Genomic DNA, 14,588 nt, shown 5'->3' with positions numbered 1-14,588 from the left:
TGGATGCTAGTAGCTTTCAAATTGCTGTACTGTAAAGTTTCTATTGAATTTATTTAAAAGAATAATGCATCTTATTTTTTTAATGTAAATATATATAATATGTCACAAATTATAACCACTTAAACTTATGCTGAAAAATTTTAGGTTACTTAAAATCATACAACAATGTTTTTTAAATATTCTTTTGAAGAATTACGGCAAAGAAGTTTGGAGGCTACTGCTATAAACAGCAACAGGGAAAAGAGGAAAGAGATTAAAGATTCTGTTTAAATTATGCTAATTCTTAAAAAGAATAAGGGAAAGGGGCAATTATTTAATCTTCTGGCACTACTTTCGGATGCCAGGCAGAAGCCTGAAGTCTGAAGAAGAAGTGAAAGCTATTACCTTCCCTTTAGAGGCAAGAACCAGAAGTCGAGTCCATCACTTCCTTCTTTCCACTAACCTTTAGTTCATAGCCGTAGACAGTTGGAAGGGAGGCTGGACAATGTAATTATTCTGATGGCCAGTTGCCCAACCAAGAAAATACAGTACAGGCCTTGTTCTCATGCATAAGTGGTCAGGCAGCTTTAGCTTGGTGTTAATGATTTCCCTCCTTTATCCATTCTACTGTTTATTCTTTATAGCCAGAGTACATGATAGGAACAGCAGGAGCATTATACTACTGCTTGACATTTTTTTGCCATTAAATAAATTTTTGTTTAGAGGCGATATTGACTAAGAAAGCATGTTGGTATGGGATGTTCAATAAGTGAACAGATGTTAGTACTGGCAGAGGAATGATGGATAGGGGAAGCCTATTCAAATGCACATTTAAGCATTTATTCTTGTTATAGTCTACATGATGAAAGGAGTCAAATAAAATCAGCCTGACAACAGGTAACTAGCTGTCAGGACCCTAGAGGAATGGTACCATCCTGGTGTCAGGGTTTGCTACCCTGCTAGAAAATTAGGTAGTCAACAGTGGCAGGGTTGGCCTCTGTGAGGGAAGATCCTTTATTGAGTCCATGCATACGCTGTCCCTGTAAAAACTATTGGTATTAGATAATTATCTAACAGACAAGTACTTTTTGTCTGTTAGGTAATTGAAGATGCACCCAGCAGGTTGAGGAAAAAGGATAACTGACATCCACAGAAACAGTACTCCTATGTATATGGTCATTAAGAGCCTTTTTCTACCCCCATGGCCTTGCGTGATGAGTTAAATGGGATATGTATTAGTGAGTGATCTGTTTGCTTTGTAGTAAGATCCAAATTAATGGTGGCTTAAGTAAGACAGAAGTTTAAGTCTCCCATAATAGTTTAAACATCAACAGTCTGGGGTTGCTATGGTATTGAGGATCCAGATTCATTCTAATTGCTCTGTCATCTCTAGAATATTGCTTGCATGCTTATGGTGTTTCACAGTCATCATTACATTCACATGTCAGGCAGAAGTCTGATGTCTGAAGAAGGGAGAGTGAAAGCTAACTATCTGCCTTTAGAGGCAAGATCCAGAAGTCCCTTCTTTTATCCACTAAAACCCAGCTCATAGCTGTAGATAACTACAAGGCAGGCTGGAAAATTCAGTTCCTCAGTTATTTCAAGGGCTTACTCATCACATGCAGTCATGACAACTCTATTGGACAGCATAGGCAAAAAATTTGCATCGCTGTAGAAAGTAACATTGAACAGTGTTGCCTTGGGTCAAACTACAGTTTATAGGAAGTATGAAAGCTAGAAGAACAAATTAAATGATGCCATGAGGAAACAACCAGCCAAATTCTAAATTCTTGATCCAGTTTTATCAATTAAATGATATTTTAAAAGGGTTTTAAGAGACATAGCATTCAAAGGTGATTAGTAATTTTGAATCTTGATTGGAACAACTAATTATAAAAAAGACAATTTTGAGATAAGAAAATATGAGTATATACTGTATATTAGATGCTGTTAAGGTAATATTGCTTATTTTTAACGATATAACAATGGCATAGTGGCAAAAGCATACTAAAATATCTGGGATTTGCTTTAAAAATATTTAAACAAAAAGCAAAATAATGGAGAGGGATAGGTGAAATGAGATTGGAAACATTTTAATAATTGCTAGTTATATAATAAGTACATGAGAATTCACAGTAAATGATATTCATAATAAAAATTAAAAAAGGAAATAAAGGGGGCAGCTACTAATATGTCCAAGCTGACTATTGCTATACAGGAACAAAGCCTTGAGTTGCCAAACCTCTACATTTTTCAAAGAAGTGAAAACTCCACATTTTTTAAAAATAAAATCTCTTGATTTCATAAAACAACATCAGTGTGGCCAAACAAAATATATCAGTGGGCTGGAATTTGTCCTTAACCATCTGTTTCTCTCTAGGAAAAACTTGTTTTGTTAATGAGCTGTTTCCCCCCAAATTTAGAGTGTGTTCAAGCTTTTGAATAACTTCTGGAAACCAGTCGTTAATGGTTCCGTGTCTGGGGACTCAGAGATGAGTGACACATTGCTACTATCCAAATGGAGCTCTGAGTCTTGTCAGGGGAAGGGCATGTAGCCAAAGGCTTAGATCACAACATAAGTGTATGCAGAGAGGAGCAGGCAGAAGAGATGCAGTATTAGTCCTGCCATGGTGTTATAAGCTGAATTTTGTCCCCCCTCCCAACACACAAAGTCATATTTTGAAGTCCTAACCCTCAGTACCTCAGAATGTGACTTTATTTGGAGATAGGGACTTTGAGGAGTTAATTAAGTTGAAATTGAGTCATTAGGGTGGGCCGTAATCCAATATAACTGATGTCCTTATCAGAATAGATTAGGAATAGATTAGGAAGAGAGTAGGAGGATCCTGAATTCACATCCTCCCACATACACACCAAGGCAACAACTATGTGTAATGCAACTCTAAAAATGACCTGAAGATTGGCAGAACAGACTATCCACAGCTAAAGACATAAAGAGAAGACTACATCAAGAAGGGTGGGAGACAAACAATGAATCATGGAACACTTCATCTAAAACTAATGATGTAATGTATGGGGATTAACATAAGAATAAAAAAAAAAAAAAATTACCGTTTGCTGAGAAGGCAGTGAAATGCTGGCTTCTCACCCTTTGGTCAAGGCGACTTCCTTGAAAGTGCTTTAAAGTAGACTGATGGAATCCAGATCCAGCCATTTTGTCTCCATTGCAATATGGTGGCTCATCCACAAATAACCCTTCCCCCCACCCTCCCCAAAAAAGCAAAACTGATGACTATACTGAATTCCCTCTTTCTTTGATTGAACTGATCCTTCTTTAAAATGCTTACGGAAGGGGCGCCTGGGTGGCTCAGTCGTTAAGTGTCTGCCTTCGGCTCAGGTCATGATCCCAGGGTCCTGGGATCAAGCCCCACATCGGGCTCCCTGCTCGGCGGGAAGCCTGCTTCTCCCTCTCCCACTCCCCCTGCTTGTGTTCCCTCTCTCACTGTGTCTCTCTCTGTCAAATAAATAAATAAAATCTTTAAATAAAATAAAAAAAAAAAAAAAAAAAAGAAGGGTGGGAGAGGCAGAGAGGCTGTTGCCAACCAAACCCATGGTGTGGCAACCCACAAGTGGGAGGCATATCACAGGCACAGAGGAGTGAGGGGACCAAGTCCCACATTGGGCACCCCCAGCCCTGGGAACCTGCAATAGTAAGATGAGCTCCCAGAATGTCTGGCTTTGGAAATCAGCAGGGCTTAACTCTGGAAGAACTAGATAGCTATAACTCTGCTCTTAGAGAGCCAGTGCACTGTTTCACTTAGTCAGAGACCTAGCATAGAAGCAGCAATTTGAAAAGCACCTGGGTTATATGAGAAAGATTTATTGAATAATTTTAGGACATATGCCAGAGGGGCAGGAATCAGCAGAAGCTTTCTCTGGGAATGGAAGGGCTAGTGGGTACCATTTTTCTTGCCTTCCTTCCACCTTTCTAATCAAACACCTGTGGGAGGCAGTTATGACATTCTCCATTTACCTTGCTTGCCCCACCCCAGCTTTCTCCTTCAGACCTGCCCCACCCAACCTGCCTGCTATGGCAGGTGTCCAAAGTGGCTCCCACGTTGCCACACTTAGCAAGCAACCTCAGCTGAGATTGACGTCCTCCTGGAGTGACTACCACCTGCCACACCCAGTGGGCAGTCCTAGTGGAGACTTTCACCTTGTCCAGAGTGACTCCTGCCCAGGGAGAGGGGAGCTAGCCTCACCAACCAGCACTCCTGCAGTAGCCATAGCCGGGCCTTTCAGCCAGCAGTGTAGGGGTAGGGCTAATACCTGGCCAGGAATGTGCACAAATCAGTCCTAGCCAGTTACTGCTAACAGCCAGGCTAGGGGCAGCCCCACCCACCAGTTTGCCCACAGCAGTTGTAGCCCACCCACAATAGGAGAGCTCACGCAGCCCACACAGTGGACACTCCTGGAGCACCAGATTCTGGTGACCAGGGGGGATTGCACTATTGGGCACCACAGGACTTCTACACAGGCCACTACTTTCAAGACAAGGAGATGTAGCTGACCTACCTAATCTATAGAAACAAACAAAGAGACAAAATGAAGAGATGGAGGAATATGTTTCAGATAAAAGAACAAGACAAAACCCTAGAAAAAGAGCTCAATGAAATAATGCAATCTACCAGATAAAGAGTTCAAAATAATGTTCATAAAGATACTCAACAGACTTGAGGGAAGAGTGAATTAACTCAATGAGAACTTCAACAAAGAAATAAAAAGATATAAAAAAAGAACGAGTCAGAGTTGAAGAAAACAATAAATGAGTTGAAAAACACATTAGAGTGAATAATAGATTAGAGGATGCAGAAGAACAGATCAGCAATCTGAAGACAGGATAGTTGAAAGCAACCAATCCGAACAGGAAAAAAAAAAAAAAGAAGTAAAAAGTGAGGATAAGTTAGGCTGGAACAACACCAAGCATGCTAACATTTGCATTATAGGGGTTCCAGAAGGAGAAGACAGAGAGAAGGGGCAGAAAATTTATTTGAAGAGTAATAGCTGAAAACTTTCTAACCTGGGGAAGGAAATAGACATCCAGGTAGTAAAGGCAGTAGATCAATCACTTACAATGCTAGTATGAAGGTTAGAAGACAGACATAGTAAAATCCATTATATCTACCAAAATTACTGAAGAGATACATAAAACAAAGATGTAAAATATGGCAACAAATACATAAAATGTGGAGGAGGGAAAATATAGTACATTTAGAATGTGCTCGAACTTAAGCAACTATCAACTTAATATAGACTGCTATATACATAGAATGTTATATATGAACCTCCTGGTAACCAAAATGCAAAAACCTATAATAGACACACACACACATGCAACAAAGAGAAAGGAATTCCAGCATAATACTAAAGAAAGTCATCAAACCTCAAGGGAAGAGAGTAAGAGAAGAAGAAACAGAGAACTACAAAAGCAATCAGAAAACAATTAACAAAATGGCAATAAGTACATACCTATCAAAAATTACCTTGTATATAAATGGACTAAATGCTCCAATCAAAAGAAATAGGGTGAATTTAGTGGATTAAAATACAAGACTCATCTATATGCTGCTTACCAGAGACTCACTTTAGACCTAAAGACACATACAGACTGAAAGTGAAGGGATGGAATCACAGATCTGTACCTCTGAAACAAGTAATACATTATATGTTAAAGAAGAAGAAGAAGAAAAAGAAAGAAGAAAGAAGAAGAAAAGAAGAAAGAAGCAGAAGGAGGAGGAGGAGAAGAAGAAGAAGACGAAGAAGAAGAAGAAGAAGAAAGCAGGAGGGGAAGAATGAAGGGGGGGGAAATCGGAGGGGAGATGAACCATGAGAGACGATGGACTCTGAAAAACAAACTGAGGGTTCTAGAGGGGAGGGGGGTGGGAGGATGGGTGAGTCTGGTGAGGGGTATTAAGGAGGGCACATATTGCATGGAGCACTGGGTGTTATATGCAAACAATGAATCATGGAACACTACATCTAAAACTAATGATGTAATGTATGGGGATTAACATAACATAATAATAAAAAAAAAAGTGAAGGGATGGAAAAAGATATTCCATGCAAATGTAAACAAAACAAAAACTGAGGTAACAATACTTATATCAGACAAAATAGACTAAACAAAGACTGTAACAAGAAACAAAGAAGGGCACTACATAACGATAAAGGGAATAATCTAGCAAGAGTATATAACAATTATAAATATCTATGTACCCAGCATAGGATCACTTAAATATATAAAGCAAATATTAACAGACATAAAGGGAGAAAATGAGAGTAGTACAATAATAGTAGGGGACTTTAACAACCTACTTGCATTAATGGATAGATCATCTAGACAGAAAATCAACAAGGAAACAGTGGCTTTGTACAATACATTAGACCAGATGGAATCAACAAATAATAGTGAACATTTCATCCAAAGAGCATAATACACATTCTTTTCAAGGCACATGGAACATTTTCAGGATAGATCACATATTAGGCTACAAAATAAGTCTCAATAAATTGAAGAAGGTTGAAATCATATTAAGCATCTTTTCCAACCACAATATCATGAAACCAGAAATCAATTACAAGAAAAAAAAATTGGAAAAAATACAAACACATGGAGAACTACGTGACTCATCTATAACAGCATGCTACTCAACAACCAATGGGTCAACAAAGAAACCAAAGACATAAAAAAATACATGGAGACAAATGAAAATGGAAACACAATAGTTCAATATCTTCAGGACACAGTAAAAACAGTTTTAAGAGGGAAGTTTATAGTAATACAGACCTACCTCAAGAAACAAGAAAAATTTCAAATAAGCAATCTAACCTTACACCTAAAGGATCTGGAAAAGGAATGACAAACAAAGCCCAAAGTTGGTAGAAGGAAGGAAATAATAAAAACCAGAACAGAAATTTATAAAATGAGACTAAAAAAAAAAAAATAGAAAAGATAAATGAAACTAAGAACCGGTTCTTTGAAAAAATAAAATTGATAATCCTTTAGCCAGACTCATCAAGAAAAAAAAAAAAAAAGCAAGGGCTCAAATAAATAAAATGAAAAATGAAAGAGCAGGGCACCTCGATGGCTCAGTTGGTTAAGCGTCTGACTCTTGGTTTCAGCTCAGGTCGTGATCTCAGGGTCGTGAGATCAAGCCCTGCATGGGGCTCTGTGCTCAAAGTAGTCTGCTTGATATTCTCTCCCTCTCTCTCCCCCTCTATCTTCCCCTCGCTTGTGATCTCTCTCTCTAAAATAAATATGGGGTGCCTGGGTAGCTCAGATGGTTAAGTGTCTGCCTTTGGCTCAGGTCATGATCCCAGGTTCTGGGATCAAGCCCCACGTTGGGCTCTCTGCTCGGCCCGGAGCCTCCTTCTCCCTCTTCCTCTGCCTCTCCCCCTGCTCGTGCTCTCTCTCTCTCTGTATCTCTGTGTCTCGAATGAATAAATAAAATCTTGGAAAAAAAATAAAGTATCAGTGTGTCATGTTATCATTAAAAATAAATAAATAAATAAATAAAACCTTGAAAAAAATAAAAAAAATAAATGAAAGAGAAGTTACAACTGACACCACAGACATACAAAGGATTATGAGACTACTACAAAAATTATATGCCAACAAGTTGGACAACCTAGAAGAAATTGATAAACTCTTAGAAACATACAATCTTCTGAGACTGAATCAGGAAGTAATAGAACTGACTGATTACTAGTAATGAAATTGAATCAGTAATTAAAAAAAAAAACCTCCCAACAAAATAATCTGAGACCAAATCGCTCCACAAGTGAATTCTACCAAAATTTTTTTTAATTTTAATTATTTATTTAAATTCAATTAATTAACATATAATGTATTATTGATTTCAGAGGTGGAGGTGAGTGATTCATCGGTCTTATATAATACCCAGTGCTCATTACATCACGTGCCCTCCTTGATTTCCATCACCTAGTTACTCCATCCCCCACACCCCTCCCCTCCAGCAAACCTCAGTTTGTTTCCTATGATTAAGACCATCTTTTATGGTCTGTCTCGCTCTCTGATTTTGTCTTTTATTTTTTTCCTCTCTTCCCCTATGATCCTCTGTTTTCTTTCTTAAATTCCACATACGGGTGAGATCATATGATAACTGTCTTTCTCTGATTGACTTATTTCACTTAGCATAATACCCTCTAGTTCCATCCACATCGTTGCAAATGGCAAGATTTCAGGTTTTTTTTGATGGCTCAGTAGTATTCCATTACACACACACACAACACACACACACACACACCACATCTTTTTTATCCATTCACCTGTTGATGGACATCTGGTCTTTTTCCATAGTTTGGCTATTGTGGACGTTGCTACTATAAACATTGGGGTGCACGTGCCCCTTCAGATCACTACATTTGTATCTTTGTGGTAAATCCCTAGTAGTTCAATTGCTAGGTCGTAGGGTAACTCTACTTTCAACTTTGTGAGGAACCTCCATACTGTTTTCTAGCTTGCATTCCCACCAACAGCGTAGGAGGGTTTCCCTTTCTCTGCATCCTTGCCAACATCTGTCATTTCCTGTGGTTAATTTTAGCATTCTGACCAGTGTGAGGTGATATCTCATTGTGGTTTTAATTTGTATTTCCCTGATGACAAGTCATGTTGAGCATTTTTTCATGTGTCTGGTTTTTGCCATTTGTATGGCTTCTTTAGAGAAATGTCTGTTCATGTCTTCTGCCCATTTCTTGACTGGATTTTTTGTTCTTTGGGTGTTGAGTTTGATAAGTTCTTTATAGATTTTGGATACTAGCCCTTTATCTGATAAGACATATACAAATATCTTCTCCCATTCTGTCAGTTGTTTTTTGATTTTGTCGACTGTTTCCTTTGCTGTGCAAAAGTTTTTATCTTGATGAAGTCCCATAGTTCATTTCTGCCTTTGTTTCCCTTGCCTTTGGAGATGTGTCTAGCAAGAAGTTGCTGTGGCTGAGGTCATAGAGGTTGCTGCTTGTGATCTCCTCTAGGATTTTGATGGATTCCTGTCTCACATTTAGGTCTTTCATCCATTTGAGTCTATCTTTGTGGATGGTGTAAGGAAATGGTCCAGTTTTATTCTTCTGCATGAGGCTGTCCAATTTCCCCAGCACCATTTGTTGAAGAGACTGTCTTTTTTCCATTGGGTATTCTTCCTGCTTTGTCGAAGATTAGTTGACCATAGAGTCAAGATTCTCTATTCTGTTCCATTGATCTATGTGTCTGTTTTTGTGCCAGTACCATACTGTCTTGATGATGACAGCTTTGTAAACAGAACTTGAAGTCCAGGATTGTGATGCTACCAGCTTTGGTTTTCTTTTTTCTACTAAACATTTTAAAGAAGAGTTAACTTCTATCCTTATCAAACTATTCTAAAAAAAAAATAGAAGAGGAAGGAATGTTAATTCATTCTACAAGCCCACTATTACCCTGATACCAAAACCAGACAAAGACACTACAAAAAAAAAAATTATAGATCAATATCCCTGATGGACAGAGATGCAAAAATCCTCAACAAAATATTGGCAAACTGAATTCAACAATACATTAAGAGGATCATTCACCACGATCAAGTAGGATTTATTCCAGGGATGCAGGGATGGTTCAATATCCACAAATCAATCAACATGATATACCGCATGAATAAAATGAAGGATAAAAATCATATAATCATCTTAATAGATGCAGAAAAAGCATTTAATAAAATTCAATATCATTCATGATAAAAAGCTCTCCACAAAGTAGATAAATGTATCTCAACATAATAAAGGTCATATATGACAAACTCAGAGCTAACATCATACCTCATTGTAAAAAGCTGAAAGCTTTTCCTCTAAGATCAGGAACAAGACAAGGATGCCCACTCTCACCACTTTTATTCAACATAGTACTGTAAGTCCTAGCCACATCAATCAGACAAGAAAAAGAAGTAAATCATCCACATTGGTAAGGAAAAAGTAAAACTGTCACTATTAGCAGATGATATGAAAACCCTAAAGATTCCACCAAAAAACTATTGGAACTAGTTAATGAATTCAGTAAAGTGGCAGGATACAAAATCAATATACAGAAATCTGTTGCATTTCTATGCCCTAATTACAAAGTAGCAGAAAGAGAAATTAAGAAACCAGTCCCATTTACAATTGCATCAAAAAGAATAAAATGCCTAGTAATAAATTTAAGAAAGGAAGTGAAAGACCTGTACTCTGGAAACTAAGATATTGATGAAAGAAATTGAGGAGGACACAAATAAATGGAAAGATATATCATCTTGGTAGAATTAATATTGTTGGGGGAGCCTGGGTGGCTCAGTCTGTTAAGCATTCAACTTTTGATTTCAGGTCAGGTCATGATCTCAGAGTCATAAGATCGAGCCCTGCATCAGGCTCTGTGCTGGGCGTGGAGTCTGCTTATGATTCTCTCTCTCCCTCTCCTTTTACCCCTCCCCCACCTCTCTAAAAAAACCCCAAACTCAAATGGATTAAAGCCCTAACTGTGAGACCTAAAACCATAAAACTCCTAAATAAGAACATAGGCAGTAAAAACTTGGACATTGGTGTTCACAATATTTTTCTGGATATGTCTCCTCAGACAAGGGGAACAAAAGCGAAAATAAACAGTTGGGGTTACATCAAACTAAAGAACTTTTGCACAATGAAGGAAATGATCAAAAAAAGGAAAAGTCAACCTACTGAAGGGGAGAATATATCTGATAAGGAGTTAATATCCAAAATATATAAAGAACTCATAAAACCCAACACAGATTTAAAAAAAAAAAACCACCCACAAATAATACAATTAGAAAATGGGTAGAGGGTGCTCACTTTGGCAGCACATATACTAAAATTGGAACAATACAGAGAAGATTAGCATGGCCCTGTGCAAGGATGACATGCAAATTCATGAAGCATTCCATATTTTTTTAAAACATAGGGGCGCCTGGGTGGCTCCGTCGTTAAGCGTCTGCCTTCGGCTCAGGTCATGATCCCAGGGTCCTGGGATCGAGCCCCGCATCGGGCTCCCTGCTCGGCGGGAAGCCTGCTTCTCTCTCTCCCACTCCCTCTGCTGTGTTCCCTCTTTCGCTGTGTCTCTGTCAAATAAATAAAATCTTTAAAAAAACAAAACAAAACATGGGCAATAAAAAATATTACCAAAAAAAAAATGGTTAGAGGACCTAAATAGACATTTTTCCAAAGACATACAGATAGCCAACAGATACATGAAAAGATGTTCAACACCACTAATCATCAGGGAAATGCAAATCAAAACAATAATGAGAAAACAAAACAAAGAAAACAAAACCATAATGAGATATCACCTTACACCTGTCAGAGTGGCTACTATCAAAACCAATAAGAAATAACAAGTGTTGGTGAGAATGTGGAGAAAAAGGAACCCTCATGCTCTGTTGGTGGAAATTTAAATTGGTGCAGCCACAGTGGAAAATATTATGCAGTTTCCTCAAAAAATTAAAAAGAGAAATACCATACAACCCAGTAATTCTACTTCTGGGTATTTACCAAAGAAAACAAAAACACTAATTCAAAAAGATATATGCAACCCTATATTTACCACAACATGATTTACCATAGCCACGATTTGGAAGCAACCTAAGTGTCCATCAATAGATGTATGGAAAAAGAAGAAGTGATATATATACACAATGGAATATTATCAGTCATTAGAGAAATGAAACCTTGCCATTTGCAACAACATGGATGGACCTAGAGCATATTACACTAAGTGAAATAAGTCAGACAAAGACAAATTCTATATGATTGCACTCATATGTGGAGTCTAAAAAATAAACAAAAAGCAGAAACAGACACATAAATACAGAGAACAAACTCATGGTTGCCAGAGGGCAAGGGGTGGGGGGAGGGGCAAAATAGTTGAAGATGATTAAGAGATACAAACTTCCAGTTATAAAATAAGGAAGTCATGGGGATGGAAAGCACAGCATTATATAGTCAATAATATTGTAATAATGTCATATGGTGACAGATGGTAACTACACTTTTCATGGTGAGCATTTTGTAATGTATATAATTATCAAATCACTTTGTTGTATACCTGAAAGTAATATAATTGTAATACTATATGTCAATTATACTTCAATTAAAAACAAAGAAGCTGGTCATCCAAATGACTTGTTTAAACAAACAAATTTTTTAAGAAGGAGAAGAGATTAGGATACAGACACACACACACACACACACACAGATGACCATGTGAAGACATAGCCAGTAGACAGCTATCTGCAAGCCAAGGAGAGAAACCTTGGAATTAAACAGGCAACATCTTGATCTTGGGTTTCTAGTCTCCAGCCTTGTAAGAAAATAAATCTCTGTTGTTTAAACCACCCTGTCTTTCATATTTTGTTATGGCAGCCCTTGCAAAATAATACACGTGGGAAGTCTTAATTTTGCTCAGGGAAGTCTGTGAAGGTTTCATAAAGAAATTGCTACCTGGAGTGCCTGGGTGGCTCAGTCGGTTGAGTATCTGACTCTTCATTTAGGCCCAGGTCGTGATCTCAGCGTCATGAGATCGAGCCCTGCATCAAGCCCACGCTCAAGCATGGAGTCTGCTTGAGATCCTCTCCCTCTGTCACCCCCACCACCCGCGCTCCCTGCTCGTGCATACACATTCTCTCTCTAAAATAAATAAATAAAATAAACCTTTAAAAGAAAAAGAAAAGAAATTGCTACCCATATATTGCAATAAAAGTCCTGATTTCCTCCTGTCATGAGGAAATTCTTAGGTTCAGGGCATAGTCTGCACCTCTCTAGGCAAGGTCCAATGACTTTAATTGCTTTCTATATGTTTATGCCTTTTAAATCTGTCTCTCAATCCTCATTTTTTCTCTATACCTGACCACTCGCCTGACCACTAGACGTGTTCACCTGGATGTCTCATAAACTCTAAATGAAATATCTTCCTTTCTACCCACCACTCAAACACACGCCTTCTCTTGTGCTCTCATTTACAATCCATCCATTGTCAAGTGGAGAACTCTGGGACTCAGCTAGACTCTTCCCTTTAGCTCCACTTGTAATTCATCACTAGTTCTAGCTTACCCCACCTCCTGATGATCCTGTCTTCCTTTGCAGACATGTCTAGACCTGCCTCAGTACAGGCCCTTACCATTTCCTCTCTTATTATTTGTTGGTCTTTTTGGTTTCTTTCTTCTCCAGAGTTTCTCCAAAAAATGTGAAGTTGATGATGTCATTTCTTTGTTTAAAATCCTCTGATGGTAACTCATCACCCATGGCATAAAATGAAAAATCCTAGGCCTGTCAGACAAGGACTTTCACCACAGGTAAGTGGTGATTCCACATATAAGTGCCTACTTTCCTTGGTTTCATCTTCTCTCTTCTCCATGTGTACACAATATTACCACACCCAACTACTAGCAGTTCCGCAGATAAGCCATTATTTTGCAATTCCTTTGCATATTCATGGTCTCTTTTTTCTTCCCTGTTAACTTGGGGAGCTTCTGGACATTGTTATTAAAGACTCTGTGCCATTATCACCCCCTTTTATGGAGCCTTTCTCACCTGTACCTTCCTAAGCACTATGTTCTTGAATACAGTTGATGGAGACCTTTCAGTACAGGCAGCAAATAAATGTCTATAAACAGCTCTGTTTAACTTTGCTTGAAAGCCACCAAAATCACCCCTGGGAAAGGATGCTGTTTCTACCAGGATGACTGGTTACAGATGAACTGGCAGCCAGTACTCTTGCTTTGCTACAAAATCAACAGCAGGACATCCTGCTGCTTCTAAATTTTTCACATGGTCTTTGAATACTTTTGGTGCCTCTCCATTCAGTATAACACCTTCAGACACATAACTAATCTATATACATGTACCTGGACCCAGATTATTGGGATACCATCATGAGACAGTCCAGGTCCAGGTCCCGTTCCTGATGACATCCTGTTGATATTGAGCATCATCCCAAAATGTGCTGGCCTGCCCTGCCCTTCCCATCCCCACTCCCCTGGAGCAGTCACTGTCATTGATCAAGAAAATCATCTGCTCCTGAGATATCACAGCTACCTACTTTCTGACCACAGCCCCCCATTTGGTGCTCTGGCTCTGGAAGGAGCTACTTCACACCCTTCATGTCACTGCCATTTATTTATATCCACTACTTGCAGACACACCAACAAAGATTCTAGAACAGAGCATCTCTAGGACAACACCTTTGAAACACATTAATCACTGGAGAAGTGGAAGGCCAACACCAATAAAAGCCAATGTTTGGCTCAATAGGAGAGAAGAAAGTCTTTGGAAGCAGGATCTTGTTATTTGATGCGTTATTGGTTTCCTGCATAATCATTTCCTTTTTGTTCTTTTATAATAGTTTGCAAAACATTTTTAAACATGGTGACTGTCACAGCAGTGCTAAGTTGCACATAAAAATACAGAAATTGAAATAAATTACAAGTCTTTATGTTTCAATGCACATAAACCTAAATTGGGTTAAACAATAAAGAGAAGTAGATGGTTTCTGAATGGTAACTGCAAAATCTGGAAGTAGGGCTAGCTTCAAGTAAGGCTTGATCAGGCTTCTGGGCTAT

General features: G+C 38.4%; 1 non-coding gene and 1 pseudogene across 1 annotated transcript; both read left to right on the top strand.

The window, feature by feature from the left end:
• LOC110591700 overlaps nucleotides 1-14,588 on the top strand; it is a 44,755-nt pseudogene that overhangs the window by 10,518 nt on the left and 19,649 nt on the right.
• On the top strand, nucleotides 10,820-10,925 carry LOC123326926. Its single transcript, XR_006541397.1, has one exon. It is a non-coding gene; the product is annotated as a U6 spliceosomal RNA (small nuclear RNA).

Source organism: Neomonachus schauinslandi, chromosome 1, assembly GCF_002201575.2.
Source record: "Neomonachus schauinslandi chromosome 1, ASM220157v2, whole genome shotgun sequence".
Taxonomy (NCBI): Eukaryota; Metazoa; Chordata; class Mammalia; order Carnivora; family Phocidae; genus Neomonachus; species Neomonachus schauinslandi.
Note: the sequence above shows the minus strand (reverse complement) of the source record. Positions and strands in the feature narration are given on the sequence as shown.